We start from the raw sequence: 9,732 nt of genomic DNA on the forward strand, positions 1-9,732 counted from the left end.
CCTGCTCGACCATCCATTGAGAAAGCCTCATAGGGAGGGTTCTGCATAACAGCCAAATGTGGGAAGTGCACGTTCCTGGACTGCTGGGCACAGTCACTCTACTTCAGGCTCTAAATGACTGGACTTGGGACCCAGACCCACTGCCCATGTTCATTATGGCCCAGGGGCTGTACCTACGTGGGAGGGCAGTCCCATCCAATGCCACCTGTAAACATACGCTGGGGAGACTGGAGATGGCCCAGGTACCACAGTGGGGACCTGTTTCTTGCAGAAGTGGGTGACCATGGGACTTTCTCATCCTCTGTAAAAAATTACAGTAACTAATATTATATTGAATAGTTATTATATTTAATATTCAGTGTAACACTAGCTGCTATGAGGAATAAATCATTTGCTTCATGTGACATAATCTGACGATGGCCAGCCTGCATGTGCTCAGTGACAAAAGCCACTGTCCCTATCATCATTATCATTCAGAACCCCTAGGAAAAAACAGCAAAAGGAAGAACAGTTCTGAGAAAGTGCTGATCTCTGAAGTAAATTTGCATCTGTGTTCACTGTAAACACGTCAAAACTGGAAGCCCATGAGAGCGCTTGAGCACACTTCCATCCGCTGTCTCTGGATGTGCTTCCTGTGAGATGGACTGCATCCAGCCTAGACCCCCAACTGTTCTGTCCCTGCACGGTTTGGGCAGTGGCTGAACCCCCCTTGCTACCCACCGTCTGGAGGAGAATAAAACTTTCTCATCGAAGTTGGTGGGTGAGTGAGTTATTTAAGCCTGCAAGGCACTAACAAATACTAGTTACTAGATGGGGAGATACTGCAGGTGAGGGGCTTTACCCCATCTTGGGCAGTGCCATCCCGTCTACAAGGAAGCACATGTTTACTGGGGATGCTGTAACCAACTACCACCAAACAACACACAGCCTCTCACCATCCAGAGGCTGGAAGCCAAGGCTGAGGCCTCCCTCTGGCCTCTGCTGCCATCTGTGACCTTCCCATGTGTGCCTATTTCCTCTTCTCATAAGGACCCTGTCTCTAGGTTAGAGTCCACCCTGATTCAGTGTGGCTTCCACTTGTGAAATCACCTCTGCAAAGCCTCTGCAGTGCTCCCAAACAGGGCATGTGCCCAAGTCCTCCTGGGTAGGGCTTGGCCAACTCTTTTCAGGAAACATGATTCACCCCACAATGGAAGGTTAGCAGCCGTGAGTGTGCTGTCAAGGCAAATGACCGAAGTACACAGCCAGCACTCAGTCAGTGGTTGTTAAGTAAGCAGAGCAGCAGTGACTTTGTGGACCAGGTGCACGGGCCTAAATGGCCCCCTTTCCTGCCACCAGCCCACAGATGTCAACATGCCCTGCCAGGGCAACCTGCCCTCTCCCCCAGGCTTCCACTCACTTCACTTTGGGGTCACCTCACTGTGTGTCTGAGCTCTAGACACAGGATGTTGCCCTGTGTCTAAGCCATGGGTATATGTTAAATTTCCTTGCATCCACAGTAAAAAAAAAAAAAAAGGCAAAATGAAAGACATGAAATTCATTGTGATGTACATATATGGTGATACTTCAATTCACGAACTTAATTCTTTCCACGATTCTGGTTGCAAACTGATTTGGATGAGAAACAAATCAAATTCAGTGGTTAGGTTCAATGTTGACCTCATGGGGATATTTGATTCAGTTCTTGTTCAGTTCAATTTATAAGCAAAATTGTGGAAAGAATTAAGTTCATGAGCTGATACATATATGAATGCTTCAAGCATGCTAGATAAGTGCTCTACCACCAAGCTACACCCTTAGTCCTTTTTATTTTGAGACATCTCAAAATGTAGCCTCTGTGCCCTCAAACTTGTGATCCTCTTGCCTCAGCCTCCTGAGCAGCTCAGTCATTGTAATATTTTATTTAATCCAATATTGTAGTGGTTGATATATTGTGTCAACTTGAGATGTTTAACTAAGGGACCTAGCAGGGGGCCAGGGTCCTCACTTTGTAAGCATCCTCATTCTGTGCAAGAGGAGAGCACTGAGGTAGTGTGAGCGGGGGTAGCCTGCTTACAATATAAGGGAAGAAAAAAGGCTTGCTCTCCCCATTTTGTGCTCCTGTTGCTTTTGCTGTTTTCTGCCCCTGTGCTATGCCACCTTGCCTTGTAGCCAGCTGATTATAGACTGAAACCTCTGCAAACATGAGCTAAATAAACTTTTCCTTCCTTAATTTTGAGTGTCAGGTATTTTGTCTCAGCAATGAGGGAAAAGTAACCAATATAAATATATTCAAAATATTATCACTGTCACAGCCAGTCATGGTAGCGCTGTAATCCCAGCACTCGGGAGGCTGAGGCAAGAGGATTGTTGCAAGTTTGAGACCAGCCTCAGCTACAAAGTAACCTCAAGGCCAGCCTGAACTGCATAGCGAGACCCTGTCTCAAAAAGACAAAAAATATCATTGTAGCATACAATCAATACAAAATTATTGAGAGGGCTGGGGATATAGCTCAGTGGTACAACAGCCTGCCTGGCAAGTGCAAGGTCCTGAGTTCGATTCCCAGTACAAAAAAAAAAAAAAAATACTGTTAAAATTATTGAGATGCTTTAAATTGTTTTAAAAAAAATACCTTTATCCAGATATAATCCACATACCCTACAGTTAAACCCAGTTTATAGTGTGCACGCTGTGGTTTTCCATACAGTCATTGAGCCCTGCAACATGTGCCCAGCCAACTTTTGAATGTCTCACCACAGCAGAGAGAGGTTGGGTGCCTGAGGCAGGTGCTCCATCCCTGTGTTCTCTGTGCCTGTCCTGTGGATGGGTCATGGTCTGTCCTCTGTCTAGCTTTTCTCCCTGAGCCTCACACTTTCCAGCCTGGGTGGCATCAACATTTCATTCCATTCAATGGCTTTATAATATCCCACCCTATAAGTCTTCTCATTACACTCTTTTGCGTTTGGGCAGTTCATGGAGACTCAGACCTGGAATTTCCAGGCTTGTGCAGGACATGGAGTAGCATGAACACCTGGTGTGGGCAACCCCAGCCTGAGGCCATGGCCTCTTTGGGCTCCAGCTTCTCAATCTCCTGCGGGTACACCTCCACAGGTTGTGCTGAGAGGAGAATGTAAAGAGCTCTGATGGTTCATAAAGGAAGAAAGGCTGCAGTCCAGTTGCCTACTTCTGTTTTTTGTTTTGTTCTGTTTGTTGAGACAGGGTCTCGCTATGCAATTCAGGCTGGCCTTGAGTTCACTTTGTATCCCAGGTCTCAAACTTGCACCGATCCTCCTGCTTCTGTTTCATTTTCTAAATGACAAGGGCAAACACCCAGGGAAGGTGGGAAGGTAGAGTTTTCAGATCCTTTGGGTGGCAAAAACAAACACTGATCTCATTACCTACCATTTTTGTAAAGAACCCAGGCCAGGCCTTCTGGGCACCCTGAGTCACCCAGGGAACCTTGCCAGATGGGTGCAGGCAAGATGGCTGTGTTTGCTCTCAATGGAGGCAGGGGAAATAAGGTCTTGCAGAGAACCCATGGCTGCTGGCCAAGTGGGTTCCAAGGGAGTTTTCAATGCAAATCAGGAAGTGGAAACTGCTCCTGGGCCCAACCCCCTGGGTCCATCTCATTGGCATTGAGTATCAGCTCTCCTGTTGGCTCCTGTGTGAGAAACCAGGGTACCCTTTGCTAATCCTGAACCCCGGGGACCTAAAGGGCTCAGAGCTGGTGGCACCTGGGACAAAGTCCTCACTGTACATGCAGCTACCCTTGGACACTGGATAAGACCTGACCCCTTCCCAGCTCTGAGAGGTATGGGTCACCACCCCCAGGAGAAATAGAGGCTGGGCCTGGTCTGGAAGGGATTAATGATGTGGAGGTCCTTGTGCTTCTGGGCCTCAGACTCTGAGGAGGCTGCAGAGACCCCAATCCACTAGTGGGATGGGAAGCAATGATTGGCAAATCTTGAGAATATCAAGGGCCCATTCAGGGCCCATTCCAGGGTGGCCAGGAAAGTTTAGGCTGCCCAATCCCTGTGGGGAGTGCTTGGAGGACACCAGAGTCGCCCATCTACCCGACTATGTTCGGGGTCTCAGCCACTGATGAGTTGACTCTGCCCTGTGTCTGGCATCGCAGACAGCCCAAAGCAGAACTCACACCACTTGGACACCAGTGCCCTCTGTCCATGCTGCTCCTCCCGGGGCCACCTCCTGATGAACACAGCATTCCAGCCAGGAAAGCCCCGCTCTCTCCTTGGTTGGGGAATTCACTCCAAAGCAGAAGTTTACTCAGATACCTTGAAAGCCCCAGCCAGGTCACAGTGGGGTGAGGCCCATAAGGCTCTGGGCAGGGGCCATAGGAAGAAATTAGGGAAGCCCCACCACACCTTTCAGGATGAGAAGGCACAGCTGGGTTTTCTTTCTGGGCATGGGGCATCAGGTCAGCATGAACAAGGCTGGAGGAGGTGGTGACCTTGGGCAGGTCACATCTGTGGTGAGGCCAAGTTCCTAACCTGACCTAGCTGCAAGCTCTGAGGCTGAGTGGGTCTCTTTGCCCACATGGGGCAGTGGCTACCCCCGACCCCTGCCCAATGGCTGCCTGCTGGGGAGGGCTCCTGGCTACTGTCAGTTCCTGCCATGGGCAGGGCTGGCTGCTTGTGTGCCTTCACCCCACCTAAGCCCTGTCTGTTCTCACATAGCAAAGGGACAAACGGCTGCCCATAAAAGCCTGAGAACGCAGTTCTTCCAGGGCCACCCCAGGGTCAAGTGGAGCAGGAGAAGTGTTCACACTCATCCTCACATATCCTCTGAGACCCACTTCCTCCACCCCTGCCCTCTCAGCCCTGAGGTGTCACACACCCTGTTTCTGCTGGTTTTGTGTGGCTTCCTAGAGGTGGCAGTGTCCTGTGAGGTGAGTCTCCCGCTGGCTCCAGTATCTGGATAGGCAGGAGTTGAGAAGGGAACAAGTTTGCTCCAGCCTCCCCAGAGCCCTCTCACTGCTAGACCCCTTCTGGGGGCCCCCAGGGGATCCCCATACCCCCCCCAGGGACTCTCACGTTCCCAGTCCCTACCTTTCCTCTCCTTGTGCCTGTCCTGCTCAGAAACACACCACCCCAGGAGCTGTGCAGTGGGGGAGACACCCTAGCTTGCCTCAGTTCCACTCATGAATTTGTACCCTGGGCTAAACACACCCTCACTCACCCCATCACACATCCTGAAAGGAAGGAAGGAAGGAAAGAAGGAAAGAAGGAAAGAAGGAAGGAAGGAAGGAAGGAAGGAAGGAAGGAAGGAAGGAAGAAAGGAAGAAAGAAAAAAAGAAAGAGAAAGAAAGAAAGAAAGAAAGAAAGAAAGAAAAAGAAAGAAAAGAAAGAGAAAGAAAGAAAGAAAGAAAGAAAGAAAGAAAGAAAGAAAGAAAGAAAGAAAGAAAGAAAAAGAAAGAAAGAAAAAAGGAACACCCTTGAAATCACTGGTGCTGGTACTTGTCCAGTTTGCCACTCTGGTGCTTAAGGACACAAAGGAGAGGAGTAAGACACAAAGCCCTCGCTAGGCGAGCTTGTGGCTGCATGGGTTCCTGGGCATGGACTGGAGTGAGTCTGCACCCTGTCAAACCGATAAACGCCATGTCTAAAAGGGCAGTTACCACAGAGACATCTGAGGACAGCTGCTCTGCCTCCTTGCTGATGTCTTTTTGCTGGTGTCTGCACTGTGGACCATCAGGAAGCTGAGAAGGCAGCATTCAGAGGCACAGCATCAGCTCCACCATGGCCCGGTAGGCCTCATACCCCTGGAGATAGGGATCCCAAAGAGACACCCCTTATAGTATCTGTCATCTCTCCTGCCCAAGGGCTCAGCCCATGAGGACTGAGCTGTGTCTAGGATAAATCTGGCTCCTCCAGATACCAGCAAAACAGCCATGGATGTCTCAGTAGTCCAACAAAGAGTGCATCCCAGGCACCCCAAAAGTACCCTTAGAAGGAAGTGCAGAACATGAGGCTGGGCACATGGGCTGCAGCACAGCAAGTTTCTAAGGCTAGATCCTGGCAGCATCTCAGCCTCTAGCCCCCTATCCTCACAGAACTCAGATGGCTTTGCAGCTCACTTAAGTATGACCTGGAAGGCTCCTGGGCTAGGGGGACGTGAGCAAGGCCAGGGGACATCCATGGGACTGCCTTCCACTGGTGGCCTGAGATGCCAGCTCAGGGCCCAGCCTATAGCCACTCTGAACAGTGGTCCTTGCTCCACAGTCACCTCTGCGCTTTGAGGAGCTGTTCTGTGCTGGCTGCTGATCTGTGGCCCACTTAGTACCACACTAATTAGATTTCTGCCCTGGTGATGAAAAGGCTCCTTGCATGGCAGTCTACTGGTCAACCCAGCCTCTGTTTTTTCTGCATAGAATTTTAATTATTACCAAATTAATCCTCAGAATCAAGAGAGCTCAGTGAAATAAACTGGGAGAACAGGGCGTGTCCCTGTTGTTCTGCCTCAAGCTGGCTGCTCTCTCCACTGGGTGGCTGGGGTGGCTGCCTTGGACGTGACACTATCACCTGGCAATGTCCAACGCATTTTCCTGCTCTGCTGCTTCCTAGGCTCAGCCAGGCTGCTGGCTCTTGGGGAGTTTTCCTTCTGTTTGCTCTTGGCTCAATTTCCTCTGTAATCCTATTTTCACCAGTTTCTATCCAGTTTACTACAGCTTCTGTAAGTCAGAAGTAATTACCCTGTATCTGTCCACCCATGACCTCTTTACTTACTGCTCCTGGGGCTGGGGGCCTAGTTCAGGAAAGAGGAGCTTCGAGGGCAGACAGGAGAAGGGAAGATACCACATAATGGGGAGGGTGCTTCGGGTTCTCATCTGGAGACCAAGGAGCCCCACTAACTGAGCAGAGTGAGGTTCTTACCTTGTACTCTGAAGGACCAGCCTCCTCACCAGGGTGTCTTCCCTGAGTCCCTTGGCTTCCTGGGCTCCCCAGTACTTGTGCCCATGTCTGCAAAAATGTCCATACTACCTTCTTCTCACCAAGGACTTGGCACCTTGCAAAACATATTCAATACAGTCAGACAAAAGTGAAGAAAGACACAAAAAACATAGGCAACAACAACAACAAAAATAGTTAAATTGAGTATTGTCCAAGTTAAAGACTTTGTGTTACAAAGGATATAATCAGGAGAGCGAGAAACAGCCACTGAAGGAGAAAAGGGACCAGAATCCAGAGTATATAAAGAGCCCTTAAACTCAACAATACAGGGCAAATTATCTAACTAAAAATAGACAAAGGATCCAAATACATGTCTATGGGCAGGGGATATAGCTCAGGGGTGCAGTGCTTCCCCGGCAAGTGCAAGGTCCTGAGTTTGATTCCTGGTACCAAAAAAAAAAAAAAAAAAAGAAAGAAAGAAAGAAAAATACACATATCTCCAAAGCTATACAAATATCAAACAAGCTCATGATAAGATTCCAAATTCAGTAATCACCAGAAAAAAAGGCACACTAAAACCTCCAATGACAAACCATTGGAATGGCTACTACCAAAAAACCCCAAAGGACCAGTGTGTTGGTGCATGCTTGTAATCCCAGCACTCTGGAAGGCTGAGACAAGAGAGTCACAAGTTCAAGCCCTGTCTGGGTAACTTAGCGACTTAGCACATCACTTTCCCAAAATGTATGGGCTGGGCATATAGTTCAGTGCAAAAGCCCTGGATTCAATCCCCAGTACCAGAAAACAAAACAACACAAAACCCAGAAAGTAAGTGCAAAGATGCAGAGAAATTAGAGCCCTTATACACTACTGATGGGAATGTAAAATAGTGCATCCAATTTGGAAAACAATTTGGTATTTTCTCAGGAGCTTAATGTAGAATTACCACATGATCGGGCTATGCCCTTCCTACATACATGCCCAACATAACCGAAGATATATTCACACAAAACCAGGTATGTGCATGTTCATTAATTATCCATTATAGCCCCAGAACGTAGCAATCCCATATACCTGCGCTGGTGGGCTGTGGATGAATGACTGTGGCCTAGTGGCACAGAGGGCCTCACAGAGCAATGAGAAGGAAGCCAGCACAACCTCAAGTTCAGGGAACAGTATCACATACCCAATGCTCCAGAGGCCATAACCCACAACCCACCTAGTCACCTGGGTGGAGAAGAGTAGAGATGGAAAGGGTAGTCGTGGGTGAGGCTGACCAGGAGGGCTAGGCCCTGAGGGTAGAGTTGAACAAGGTGGAGCAGCCTAGTGTTGTATTTTAAACAAAGGACAACTGGGATGCATCTAGGGAGAGCCCTGAGGCCTGACTGGGGGTGCTGCAGGGAGGAAGGGCTGTCCAAGATTGCTATCATCGGTCACCTGCTCCACATATGTGTCTAGCAGGGCCCAGTGCCTGGGGGAGCACCTTGAGGGACCTGAGAAAACTCTTGATGTATCCTCCTGTCCTAACTCTGGGCCCTGGAGACCACTGTCCTCTGTTGCCCTGGGCCCAAGCCTGCAGAGCTGCCCAGCTGTGTGAGCCAAGCTGGGGGATGGGCAGTGTTTGACCACAGAGTGGGCCTGGCTCCAGAACACACAGCCTCCCGGAGGGAGCTGCCTCCAGCCAAGAAGCTGTGTCTCCATTGTTGGGGCTGTGGGTGGGTCACATTCTCACCAAGCTCAACAAACTAACTCACTCTCCAGAAACTCTTGGCCCCTGCCTTGGTCATGATCCGTCCATGTGATAGGACACAGTGGCCAGCAAAATGTGGGTCCCCTGTCACAAGTCACCTCCCTCAACTGGTCTCTGGGGTTCTGCTATCTGGCACCTCTGCTATCTGGCACCCTCCCTGTGGGCCTCTTGTAGGATATCCCACTGCCTTGAGCAACAGCAAGTTCGTGGGGCCCTGAGTACGTGGCTTTTAGAAGCCTATTCCCTGGGTAGGTCTCAAGGATTCCTAGAACTATCTGCCTTTTCCCAGTGAGCAGACTAAGGCTGCAAGACCAGGCAGCCATGCATTGCTTCTGCTTGGGCCTGAGGTCCCTGCTTCCTCCTCATCTATGACTTGCTTTTACTCGGCCTTGGTTGGAAGGCATCTGGGAGCTCTGGGGTCAGGACCACCCTGTAGACCCCTTGCTGGTTTGTGTTGTCTCCCCAACACAGCCTGGGGTGCCAAGTCCTGAAGCAGGGCCCAGCTGGCCAGACAGACAGACCCATGGCCATCTCATGGGATTGGTGAGGAGAGGCAACCCTTCACTGCCTCTGGGTCAGCATGGGAGAGTACCCTTCACAGATGGAGAAATCGAGGCACAGAAGAACAGAGACAGGCAGCCAAGATGCCCAAGATGTCTCCCTGCTCAGCTTCTGGGGCTGAAACCAGGAAGAGGCAGGGAAGAGATCCAGAACCCCACAGGGCTAGCTGCCCCTGAGTGGGGGCCTCTGGGCCCCAGATCCTTTCTATACCTCATCCAGATGGGGAGGTGTTATGGTTTGTGTCTGTGTGTCCCCCCAAAGCCTCATGCGGTCATGGGGCAGGTTTTTAGAGTTTGATTATGGGTGTGAGAGCTACACCCACCTTGGGGTAGATAGTTTACATATGTAAGGGAGAGGAAGAGGCTGCTTGCGGCCATTCCTCCCTGTGTGTACTTGTTGCTTTTGCTATGTTCTGCCACCATGAGCTGTAGCCCTCTGCCATGGGCCACTCTGCCTTGTCATCTGCCAAGTATGGACTGAAACCTCCACAAACTGTAAGTGAAATAAACTTTTCCTTCCTTAATTTTGGG

The sequence above is a fragment of the Chinchilla lanigera genome, unplaced genomic scaffold, assembly GCF_000276665.1.
Source record: "Chinchilla lanigera isolate Chin_1 unplaced genomic scaffold, ChiLan1.0 scaffold00041, whole genome shotgun sequence".
In the NCBI taxonomy this organism is placed as follows: domain Eukaryota; kingdom Metazoa; phylum Chordata; class Mammalia; order Rodentia; family Chinchillidae; genus Chinchilla; species Chinchilla lanigera.